This window comes from Helianthus annuus, chromosome 11 (assembly GCF_002127325.2).
Source record: "Helianthus annuus cultivar XRQ/B chromosome 11, HanXRQr2.0-SUNRISE, whole genome shotgun sequence".
Lineage (NCBI taxonomy): Eukaryota > Viridiplantae > Streptophyta > Magnoliopsida > Asterales > Asteraceae > Helianthus > Helianthus annuus.
The window spans coordinates 108416660-108429104 of record NC_035443.2 but is presented as its reverse complement, the minus strand read 5'-3'; the positions used below and the strand labels follow the sequence as shown (position 1 = coordinate 108429104).

The 12445-nt window shown below is 38.1% G+C and overlaps 2 long non-coding RNA genes across 2 annotated transcripts in view; one reads left to right on the top strand and one right to left on the bottom strand.

The window, feature by feature from the left end:
• LOC118483826 overlaps nucleotides 1–12445 on the top strand; it is a 36112-nt gene that overhangs the window by 6791 nt on the left and 16876 nt on the right. The gene's annotated exons all lie outside the window — the stretch shown is intronic.
• LOC110865413 lies at nucleotides 1839–3634 on the bottom strand. Its single transcript, XR_002550648.2, has 2 exons — nucleotides 3331–3634; nucleotides 1839–2194 (listed from the first exon to the last, which is right to left on the bottom strand). It is a non-coding gene; the product is annotated as an uncharacterized LOC110865413 (long non-coding RNA).

Below are 12445 nucleotides of genomic sequence, written 5' to 3'. Positions count from 1 at the left end.
ACGCACCTGGTAATGCTTGCCCCGACGGGCGTTTCTTGCCATTAACCTTGTTCGCGGTCGTTACGCGATTTAGTCCTTAGTGAGCATGCTCCTATCGTCATACTTCGGACCGTTCCTCTATCATATCCTTAATTTGTTCAACTCTTGTCATCTTTAAATGCAAGTGTCCATCAATCAAGATATTCACAAAAGTTAGTAATATCAACTTCAATAATCGCCTGTATTATAGTACAAGGCTTTTTCTACTATACACGTCAACGCGCGTATTTTTGTCAACTATATCAATCATTTAATTGGGGTAACGTGTTTTACACGGTAACCCTATGTGTTGTCTACAACACTTTAATACGCTAGACCATTAGCATACATGCACTTACCGGATTTGCGATCAAGCCTCGAACCGAACACACCTTACTCTTTAACCATGAGCTCTGATTACCAACTTGTAACACGCTAGTTACTAAATTACAATTTTACATGAAAATACCACAATTAGATGTGTAGTTAAGACCACACATACTGTACAAAATGCGGGTTTATTAAATCTTTTACAAATCATAAGTTATCCAACAAACGTAATTGAGTTCGTTGTTAAAATTTACAACGTGGCAATGTGCCGAAGCGTGTATCTATATCGTGTTCGGTCCTTCGTTGAGCTTGATCGTCTTCCGGCATCCAAGGTGTACCTACATTTCATAAACATGAAATGCTTTAGTCATACAGGACTTAAAACGTGTCTAAACGAGTCCGAGAAACAATTGATAACAAAAACAAAAATTTCAACCTGACCTCCACCGTAAATTACGGTGGCACCGTAATTTACGGTGGCCACTGGTTTTACATACCCCTACCGTAAACCAGTAGGGGGCCACCGTAAGGCTTTTCATCTCCACCGTAAATTACGGTGGCACCGTAATTTACGGTGGACCCTGCATCCAGTTTTCCATTTTTGCCGTAATTTGACACGAAATCTTCCGTATCTTTCAAACTGCTTGTCCGTTTGGCCTACCGTTTCTTCCTACATGTTTGTAATTCGCTTCTCCATCATTTGTAGTTAAAATCCGACATTCGGCTTAACAAAATTTAAGACTTCTAAGTCTTCGGCTTATTACCCTTTATACCAAATTTTGACCCGGTTATGCGTTTTATCAAACAAACGTATTTATTTGATTCCTATATTTCATACACTTCATCAACTCATTGTGATATACCATATTAGGTTCTAATCATAGGTTTATTCACAAATTAAACCCGTTTTCACTAGTATGCTTATTTTGACCCGTTAAGGATATTTTAAGCACTTTTAAGCTCAATTTCGCTTTCATTCTAATCCAGCGTTGTAACCTATAGCTCTTATCTAGTACTCTTCCATCACAACTAAATGTGTGTCGGATTCAAAGTAGATATCTATGTGTTCCGAATTTATACCTCTTGAAATATCATTTTACGGCAAAGACTCATATGGAGTCTTTTGGCCTAAGAATTACATCTTTCCCTACCCGTACTCGTTCTAAACTTTTGTTTAATCATAAGACTCCTTTCCAAACAACCTCTAAGAGTTGTTTGTTCAATTTAGCCTACAAGGGTGTTTTGGTCGATTTTGGTCCTTCTTTTACAATGAAGGGCTATCACCAATTATTCGACCAAATTAGCACTTTTACATACATCATAAATAAGCGTACCTGGCTCGGATCAACAAATAGACCCGATTTTAATACCTTGCTTTATATTCGCTAATTAAGAACGATGCGAATATCCATTGGATATCTATTCCTGTAAGCATATGACTCGACAAAAGAATCATTAGTCTATATAGTCAAAAGGTGATGTCTACACTTTTTGACCCGTTTGGCCGAATTGACCGTTTATCTTTGCGAGATAATATTTATTATCATCTCATCTACATGACTCGCTCCTTTTAACACCGTATGCTCATTTTATTTATAAACCGTTTATTACCACTTTCGGCTCTTTATGTCTTACGCGGGAAAGCGTCTTTTAAAACTAACGATTATTGTCAACGTGTGACTAAATTACCATTTGTCTTATTCGTAGTCAATACGACAAAAGAACATTCTAAAATATATGACTAGTGTAAGTTATACTTACCTTGCATCCTTGCGAGCTTCATACTTGAATTCTATCCATTTGACCCGTTCATTTCCAAGCTCCTACCTAGCTTGTCAGAGTCAAACTACCATATCATATCCACAAGATGATTAGATTAGTCAACCATTAACATGACCATCACACCTTATGGATTCACACACTTATTCACCAAAGTATGCTATTTATTCAACAACTATATTATTTACTTATTTATTTTTTTGTCATAATTCTTTCCATTCACTAACCGTTTGACCCGTTAGTCAAGTTATTTATACAAACTAGTTAGTAAGTGATTTTGAACACTTTAAGCATGTCATATAAAGTGTTACTTGTTCCTAACAATAAATACTTCATGACTAAACAAGTATACGCAATCATATGTCTTTTTCTTGGTTAAAAAGAACATTACTAAAGTGCAGCGATTTTGTATTCAGCTGCTGTAATTGACCATTTTGACCCATTTAAAAGCTGAATTAGATCAACATGTTCAAAAATGGATCGTAGAACTCTGAAATAGCTTTCTAGGCATATATGGTACGTCTTCTAACGATGTTCCTATGATTTTATATGATTTTTACAAAATCAGCTCTGAAGTAAAAAAAATGCTTCCAATCAGCTTGCTGTCAAAACAGTTCAGCCGACTTCGGACACTGTTTTGACCCGTTTAACATCAGAATTTAACAAACATGTTCAAACATAAAACGTAGTATGTTTCAATAGCTTTCTGAGCATATAAGGCTCAACCTCACAGGTCGTTCCAATGATTTTATATGATTTTTTTAAAACTGCAGCCCAATAATTTTTAATCCCAATCAGTTTTGTTATATTTTCTTGTTCAAGCATTTCATCAAACACCTTGTGTGCAATCACGAAACATCAAATTTCTCCAGCCCATTTAAGTGTTCTAAACCCTTAAATTCTAGCATAAGTAACAAGTACTAACATCAAACTTCAAATCCAACTTCAGGGAGTTCTACTAACACAATTTAACCATTATGATTCTAGGGTTCATCATGTTTCTACAAAACTCATTTAGCACATAATCGGGTGATCATGAATTCACAATTATGAACATCAATTCAACAAGTACATGACTAGGGTTTACTCCTAGACATAGTTTCATCACTAATTTCACCCAAACAACAAACATGCAAGTTCAGATTCGAGCTCTCTAGGTTTGCTCAGAATTTCAACTAAAGATTTCTCAAGAAATTTACATACCTCATGACTCCTTTTTCAATGGAGATCACTAATTCATACTCGGATTTTGATTTGGACTTGATTTGCCCCTTCAATTTGATGAAATTGTGTTGATTAGGGCTTGACCCTTCTTGGTCGCCCCTGAGCTCGATCCAGAACACACACTGTGTGTGTGTGTTTGTGTTTGTTTTTATTAAATAACTTTTCTAGTTATCCCGCTTTAACCCCTCGTGTTTGGTTCGTTATTAAGTAGGCCACAACCTACTTATTACTTTTAACAATTTTCCCACTTATTAACTAGGTTAAATATTCCTAGTTAACTTAGCGGGTTCGGGAATATTTATGACTAAGTTTATTTTAGGTCCCGTTAACTCGGGCCTTCTAAGCTTTTATTTCTTAAAAGCTTTTATTCACTTTTTATTTATTATTAGGATTAATTATTTAAATCCTAATATTTACCGGGTAAATTTTTACCACTAAAAGTATTTTACCCGTCTTTACTATTAACGTGGTTTGATTACCAAAGCCGTTTTCGGGGTGTTACAAGTCTACCCCCCTTAAAGAGGTTTCGTCCTCGAAACCTTTTCTTACTTAATTTATCGAGTTCAACTCCATGTGTTTGCTCTCGATAAGTAATTTAGCATTTCTCATATCTTAACCGATTGTTAGTATTACCAGAAAAGTATGGTAATATTCTTTTGGTTATTAATCATCTGCGTATCTTGCATGACATAATGCGACTGGAAATAACGTAATCTCGTTATTTCCACTAGTTTAATTAACTTAGCGATATTCCTCGCTTTCATATATTATCGAATTCTTTATGAATCCATTACTTTGACCCGTTTAAAGGTTTCTAGTGAAATCTTTCACTTCTAGCGACAATTCCTTTTATTTTCAAATTTACTTATTCGGTTTAGTTATACCGAATTTACCGTTTACAAGCGAACCAAATTTCTTAACTTTAAATTGCTGACTTTAACCGGTTTCATTAACTAGACTTATTTGTCCAGTTCTTTTTTACCGCTTGCTTGGTTATATTGTGATTCTACTTCACATTACATTTCTTGACCGTGATTGTGTTACATCATGTTTAATTTATATCAACCTTTCATTTTTGAGAATATCACTTTTCGAATATATCATCTTGCGCCTATCAGTGTCAAGACTTGTATCTTTCATGCTTACTATTTAAATTCCTATCAGAATTTATGTTTGTAAAAACATTATTTCTTACTAAAACCGAAGTTTTAGTTTTAGGATCTTTTCTTTAACTTGTGTCAATCATCTATATGTTACACCCTTATATTTATACTAGTATTTAATAACTATTTTATACCAAAAGCCATTTAAAAATTTCATAAGTTTCAAAACTTTTACTAGTTAGCCTACTAAGAACAAAAGTAGAACGTAATATTGTTGTTTAAGACTTTGATTACAACAAAAGATACACTGTTTAACAAGTTTAACATAGCGGAAGCTTCGAAGTGGAGTGTTCGGTTCATTCATCTTGTCGCTTGATCGCCATCCATGACTTCTAATTACCTAAGAATCAACAATTAGATCGTTAGTTCTTGATGTTTAAGAATGATAAGGTTTTAAGACTTAACACCCCATTAAAAAGAATAAGAATATAAAAGTGTTCCAGGCTCCACCGTAATTTACGGTACCACCGTAAATTACGGTGAGTGCTGGAAATTCCTGGTTACACCGTAACACAGGAGAAAACCACCGTAAATCAAAACCCTCTACCGTAAATTACGGTGACACCGTAATTTACGGTAGCACCTGGGAATTCATGCTTTTGTTTGGTTTGAGCATTTCAACCAAAATTCCAACTTTCGGGTTTCAACATTCTGCATTATCAATGTAGTAAAGGTCTAATATTTCTAGTACATCATACTATAGCCACTACATACATCAATTTATCATGTTCGGAATATAGATCATGTTTACTTGATTGTTTGACCCGTTTGGCTTGCCTACGGAATTTCCTTCCTTCGTGGCAACTACCAACGAGCTAAATTCGTTATTCATACTAGTATTCAAATACGACAACGCCTTCGCTCCAATCCAATTTAACTAGAAACTTTGATAAACAACTACAACGATCTAAAATTTACATAATGTAACGAGACATGTTACATACCTTGGCGTACACCCTTCAATCGAGAATCACCACCGGCTTGTCCGCTCGATGTCCCGGTATCTTGTCCTATGGAGTTCATTTACAAGACATGTTTAGAACCCTCTTAGACATCATTTAGCATAATATACCGAAACATCTTAATTAAGCGTTTAAGCTTCAAATTTCTATTTGTCAACCTTCTTTGAGGCATTTCCACAAACATCTAAAGGGCATAATTTCTATATTATTCATCTTCATGTTTGTGGATTGCTTAGTGGTTGACTTAACTTCAATTAAGCCATCATATATCATGTAACATCACATCTTTTCTGGAACTATCTTCTAAAGTCGAATTTTTACTAGTATAACTACTAAGAACCCTAAAAATCTTCATCATCTTGTAAAACCCACAACCCACCTTCAAGGTGTTCATGGAGTTTTCCAAATTGGGTCATGATTTCACTTGTAATTGGTTGAGTCTAACCTCTAAACACCAAATAGATTCTAAACTAACCAAATAACACTCATGCAACATCAAATTTCCAGATTTCACAATATCATGAGAATTTCAAGCAAAGAAAGAACACAAGTTTTTACATACCTTGGAATCCTCTCGTGATGAGGATCACTAATCTATGTTTAGATTTTGTTTTTGATCAGAATTGAGCCTTCAATTTGATGTTTTAGTGAGTTTAGGGTTTTGGAATGGGGGTGTCGCCCCCTTCTGCTTTCTTGATCGACCAACACTCCAAAATTTGGAGTGTTTGGTTACTAATTGTTATTTAGTTTTAATTTTTGACAATTCCAGCCCCTCAACTTTGCTCTACTCATTATTTAGTAGGTTTTAACCTTTCATGGGTTATTTCTAGTCTATCAACTAACTAGGTTAAAAGTTTCTAGTTAGTGAACTCCCGTTTATTAATAATTTATAATTTTTAACAATAAGTTTTATATTTTCGGGGTGTTACAAGTCCACCCCCCTTAAAAGGGGTTTCGTCCCCGAAACCGAATTACATACCAAATAATGAAGGGTGGAGTCGCCACATTTCTTCCTCGGACTCCCATGTGGTGTCTGACCCTTTTCTATGCTCCCATTTGACTTTGACTTGGCTTATTGTTTTGTTCCTCAAACTTTTCTCCTTACGATCTAAAATCGCAATTGGTTTTACCGCATAGTTGAGGCTGTTATCCACCTCGATGTCATCATAGTGGATATGAGCAGTTTCGTCGGCCAAACATTTCCGAAGATGTGATACGTGGAATGTGCTATGAATTCCGCTCAATTCTTCGGGTAATTCGAGTCGATAAGCCACTTTACCAACCCATTCAATGATTCTAAATGGCCCAATAAATCTCGGGCTTAACTTTCCCCTTTTTCTGAATCTAATGATACCCTTCCATGGGGAAACCTTTAGCATGACCATATCGCCAACCTGAAACTCAATTGGCCTATTTCTCTTATCTGCGTATGCCTTTTGCCGGTCTTGAGCCGCCTTCAAGTGTGCCCGAACTATATCAATTTTCGCATTTGTAGCTCGGATTATATCGGTTGGCGCTAGCCCCCGCGGACCCACTTCTCCCCAACATACCGGAGTCCGACACTTTCTGCCGTATAATAGCTCATACGGGGCCATTTTAATGCTCGCGTGATAGCTATTGTTATATGTGAATTCGATCAAGGGTAAATGAACATCCCAACTACCCCCAAAGTCGATAATGCAAGCCCGTAGCATATCACCCAATGTCTGTATTGTTCTTTCGCTCTGCCCATCCATTTGTGGATGGTAAGCAGTGCTAAGGAACAATTTAGTTCCCATCTGTTCTTGGAATCCACGTCAGAATTTTGAAGTAAACCGGGTATCTCTGTCTGACACAATGGATATCGGTACCCCATGTCTTGCTATGATTTCGTTGGTGTAAACCTCCGACATTTTCTCCGAAGTATAAGTCTCACGAATGGGAATAAAGTGAGCGCTTTTGGTTAACCTATCCACTACTACCCAAATAGCATCAAAACCACGACTTGTTTTAGGCAGTTTAGTCAATAGGTCCATCGTAATTTGCTCCCATTTCCAAACCGGAATTTCTAACAGTTGAAGTTTACCATACGGTTTTTGATGTTCTGCCTTGACTTGCAAGCACGTCAAACACTTTTCCACGTACTTCACGGTGTCTCGCTTCATTCCGGGCCACCAATAATTTTGCTTCAAGTCGTGATACATCTTGGTTGCTCCCGGGTGAATGGAATAACGGGATTTATGAGCTTCATCAAGTAGAAGCTTCTTAACCCCACATGTATTTGGGACCCAGATTCTATTAAAGCGAGTCTTCAGGCCGTGACTGCCTACCTCTAGGTCCTTAACTTGGCCGATAATTCTTTCCTTTTTCCAGTTTTCTGCCTTTACATCTTCATCTTGTGCTTCTCGAATTCGTTCAAGCAAGCTTGAAGTCACAACCAGTTGCATTGATCGTACTCGTATTGGGGTATAATCCGATTTGCGGCTCAGCGCATCGGCCACTACATTAGCCTTTCCCGGGTGATAACGTATTTCACAATCGTAATCCTTCACCGTTTCCAGCCACCGCCTTTGTCGCATATTTAACTCCTTCTGATCGAAGAAGTATTTCAAACTCTTGTGGTCGGTGAATATGGTGCACTTTACTCCGTACAAGTAGTGTCTCCATATTTTTAATGCAAACACTACCGCCGCCAACTCGAGATCGTGCGTAGGATATTTCTGTTCGTGTACCTTTAATTGCCTCGAGGCATAGGCTATAACCTTGCCCCGTTGCATCAATACACATCCGAGTCCCGATAGTGAAGCATCCGAATAAACCTCCATGTCTTCAACTCCGTCCGGTAATGTTAGTACCGGAGCTTGAGTTAACTTTTCTTTTAGCGTTTGAAACGCTTTCTCTTGTTCAACACCCCAGATGAATCTTTCTGTCTTTCGGGTCAGCTTGGTTAGTGGTGACGCAATCTTGGAGAAATCTTGAATAAATCTCCTATAGTATCCCGCAAGTCCCAAAAAGCTTCTAATTTCAGAAGGGTTCTTTGGGGAATTCCATTTTGACACCGCCTCAATCTTTGACGGATCCACCAGTACTCCGTCGGCACTTATAATGTGGCCAAGAAATTGTACCTCTCGTAACCAAAAGGCACATTTAGAGAATTTTGCGTATAGCTTCTCTCGTCTAAGGGCTTCCAACACTTCTTGTAGGTGATGTGCGTGTTCAGCTTCACTTTTCGAATATACCAATATGTCATCGATAAACACGATGACCGACCTATCCAGCATTGGTTTGCAAACCCGATTCATGAGGTCCATGAAAGCCGCGGGTGCGTTTGTTAGCCCGAATGACATCACAAGGAATTCGTAATGTCCGTATCTCGTGCGGAAAGCCGTCTTCGGCACATCTTCTTCTTTGACCCTTAATTGGTGATACCCCGATCTAAGGTCAATTTTGGAAAACCAGTTCGCACCTTGTAGCTGGTCGAATAAATCGTCTATCCTCGGGAGCGGGTATCGATTCTTTACCGTGAGTTTCTTTAACTCCCGGTAATCGATACACATGCGCATACTCCCGTCTTTCTTTCTCACGAACAATACCGGTGCGCCCCAAGGAGACACACTCGGCCTTATGAATCCCTTGTCAAGCAGGTCTTGGATTTGGGACATCAATTCTTGCAATTCTGACGGCGCAAGTCGATACGGGGCTTTTGCTACGGGTTTCGCGCCCGGAATCAATTCGATCCCGAACTCTACTTCCCGTTCGGGCGGTATCCCCGGCAATTCTTCCGGAAAAACATCTTCATAATCTTGTACTACCGGTACCTCTCCAATCTTTCGTGATTCTTTTTCGGGTTCATTCGCGTATATCATAAATGCTTTGCATCCTTGCTTCATTAGCTTGTGTGCTTTCAACATTGAGCATACAATGGGATTGCCTCCTTTCTCGCCATAGATAGTGACGTGTTTCCCGCTCGGAGATGTCAGTTTTATCTCTTTACGGAAACACACGACCTTTGCATGGTGTCGAGATAGCCAATCCATCCCAACGACGACTTGAAATTCTCCCATCGACATCGGGATTAGATTTATCAAATATTCTTCATCGTCAATGCTCAGTTTGCAATTTTCACATACATCGCAAACAATAAAACTTTTATTATTACCTATCTCTACTTCTAAGGGCACAGGTAATTTAGTTAGAATAAATGAAGGATGTCGAATAAATCCATATGAAACAAAGGATTTATTCGCACCCGTATCAAATAACACACGTGCAGGTATCGAATTTACAGTAAATATACCTGAGACCACGTCAGGTTCAATCTTTGCTTCTGCGGCGGTTAGTTGAAAAGATCTTGCCTTTGCTTTAGGGGCTTCACCCTTCTGTTCCTGCCCACCCTTCTTTTCAACCAACTCCGGGCATTCAGATTTCTTATGACCCGTTCGATAACAATTGTAACAAACCGTTACCTTCTCCGGGCATGATAAGGCTATATGTCCCGTTTTCTTGCATATAGGACAGGGCTTATCCTTGTAATGACATTCGCCTTTATGGCCCTTCCCGCAAATTTTACAACTCGGCGACCCACCTTTCGTATCAGATTTCCTTGAGCTCTCACTTGTTCGTGCCTTTTTAGTAGGGCTGGGATTTACATCAGGTGCCCTCCGTTCTCCCCTTTCGATACTCTTCTTCAGCTCTATTTCCCTCTCCCGAGCAGCATTTATAATCTCGGTAAGGGTCTCATATTTGGAAGGGGTAATAAACTCCCTATACTCGGCACTCAACATGTTATGATAATAGTATATCTTTTGTTCTTCGTTTGTCACAAGATCATCACAAAACTTCATTTTATCCATAAATGTTGCCGTGATCTTGTCTATGGTCTCGTTTTTGTGCCTGAGCTGCATGAATTCTTGCTTGATTTTATTCATAACCGCTTTGGGGCTATGATGCTTCAGAAATGGCGTCTTGAATTCATCCCAAGTCATGATCTTAACAGCTTCAATACCGATCTCTCTCTTCTTGTTATCCCACCAATCTTTTGCTCGATTTCTTAGTTGACCCGTACCATAGGCTACATAGTCATTTACATCACAGTGGGTTCTCTCGAATACCCCTTCGATATCACTTAGCCATCTTTGGCACACTATTGGGTCAACCTCCCCATTGTATATCGGTGGTTTACAAGCCATGAATTCCTTGTATGAACAAGGTTTCCGTCCTCCATGTTTTTCCTTTTCAAGTTTTGAGTCGTCTTCTAATTTCTTGATTCTATCTTCTACCATTGATAGAACTGTGTTTTGGATTCTATCAATGAAGCCTGTCAGACTGTTTTCGATTGCCTTTCCAACCTCTTCGACAATCGCCTCCCTGACTTGTTCGGTGACTCTTGGCACCGCATCATCATTACCTTTATCAGCCATCTTCGTTTCTGAAATGTTTACACAAATTGTTAAAACATTTCATTTTTAACACATGCTGTTCTTGTTTGATTCTATCAAGTTCATAACTTGATTTGATCGTTATTGCTGTTGGTTCAATCAAGTTCACAACTTGATTTGATCGTTCTTGCTGTTGGTTCAATCAAGTTCAAAACTTGATTTGATTGTTCTTGCTGTTGGTTCAATCAAGTTCACAACTTGATTTGATTGTTCTTGCTGTTGGTTCAATCAAGTTCACAACTTGATTTGATTGTTCTTGCTGTTGGTTCAATCAAGTTCACAACTTGATTTGATTGTTCTTGCTGTTGGTTGAGCTTACTTGCTCTTTTCATGCATATCTGTTCATTTCTCGTTCTTTACGTAATATAAGATTTATTAACTAAGATTAGTTCTTACCGGATGGTCGATCAAGCTTGAACCGAACACTTATTGACAACCTGAGGCTCTGATTACCAACTTGTTACACCCTTATATTTATACTAGTATTTAATAACTATTTTATACCAAAAGCCATTTAAAAATTTCATAAGTTTCAAAACTTTTACTAGTTAGCCTACTAAGAACAAAAGTAGAACGTAATATTGTTGTTTAAGACTTTGATTACAACAAAAGATACACTGTTTAACAAGTTTAACATAGCGGAAGCTTCGAAGTGGAGTGTTCGGTTCATTCATCTTGTCGCTTGATCGCCATCCATGACTTCTAATTACCTAAGAATCAACAATTAGATCGTTAGTTCTTGATGTTTAAGAATGATAAGGTTTTAAGACTTAACACCCCATTAAAAAGAATAAGAATATAAAAGTGTTCCAGGCTCCACCGTAATTTACGGTACCACCGTAAATTACGGTGAGTGCTGGAAATTCCTGGTTACACCGTAACACAGGAGAAAACCACCGTAAATCAAAACCCTCTACCGTAAATTACGGTGACACCGTAATTTACGGTAGCACCTGGGAATTCATGCTTTTGTTTGGTTTGAGCATTTCAACCAAAATTCCAACTTTCGGGTTTCAACATTCTGCATTATCAATGTAGTAAAGGTCTAATATTTCTAGCACATCATACTATAGCCACTACATACATCAATTTATCATGTTCGGAATATAGATCATGTTTACTTGATTGTTTGACCCGTTTGGCTTGCCTACGGAATTTCCTTCCTTCGTGGCAACTACCAACGAGCTAAATTCGTTATTCATACTAGTATTCAAATACGACAACGCCTTCGCTCCAATCCAATTTAACTAGAAACTTTGATAAACAACTACAACGATCTAAAATTTACATAATGTAACGAGACATGTTACATACCTTGGCGTACACCCTTCAATCGAGAATCACCACCGGCTTGTCCGCTCGATGTCCCGGTATCTTGTCCTATGGAGTTCATTTACAAGACATGTTTAGAACCCTCTTAGACATCATTTAGCATAATATACCGAAACATCTTAATTAAGCGTCTAAGCTTCAAATTTCTATTTGTCAACCTTCTTTGAGGCATTTCCACAAACATCTAAAGGGCATAATTTCTATATTATTCATCTTCATG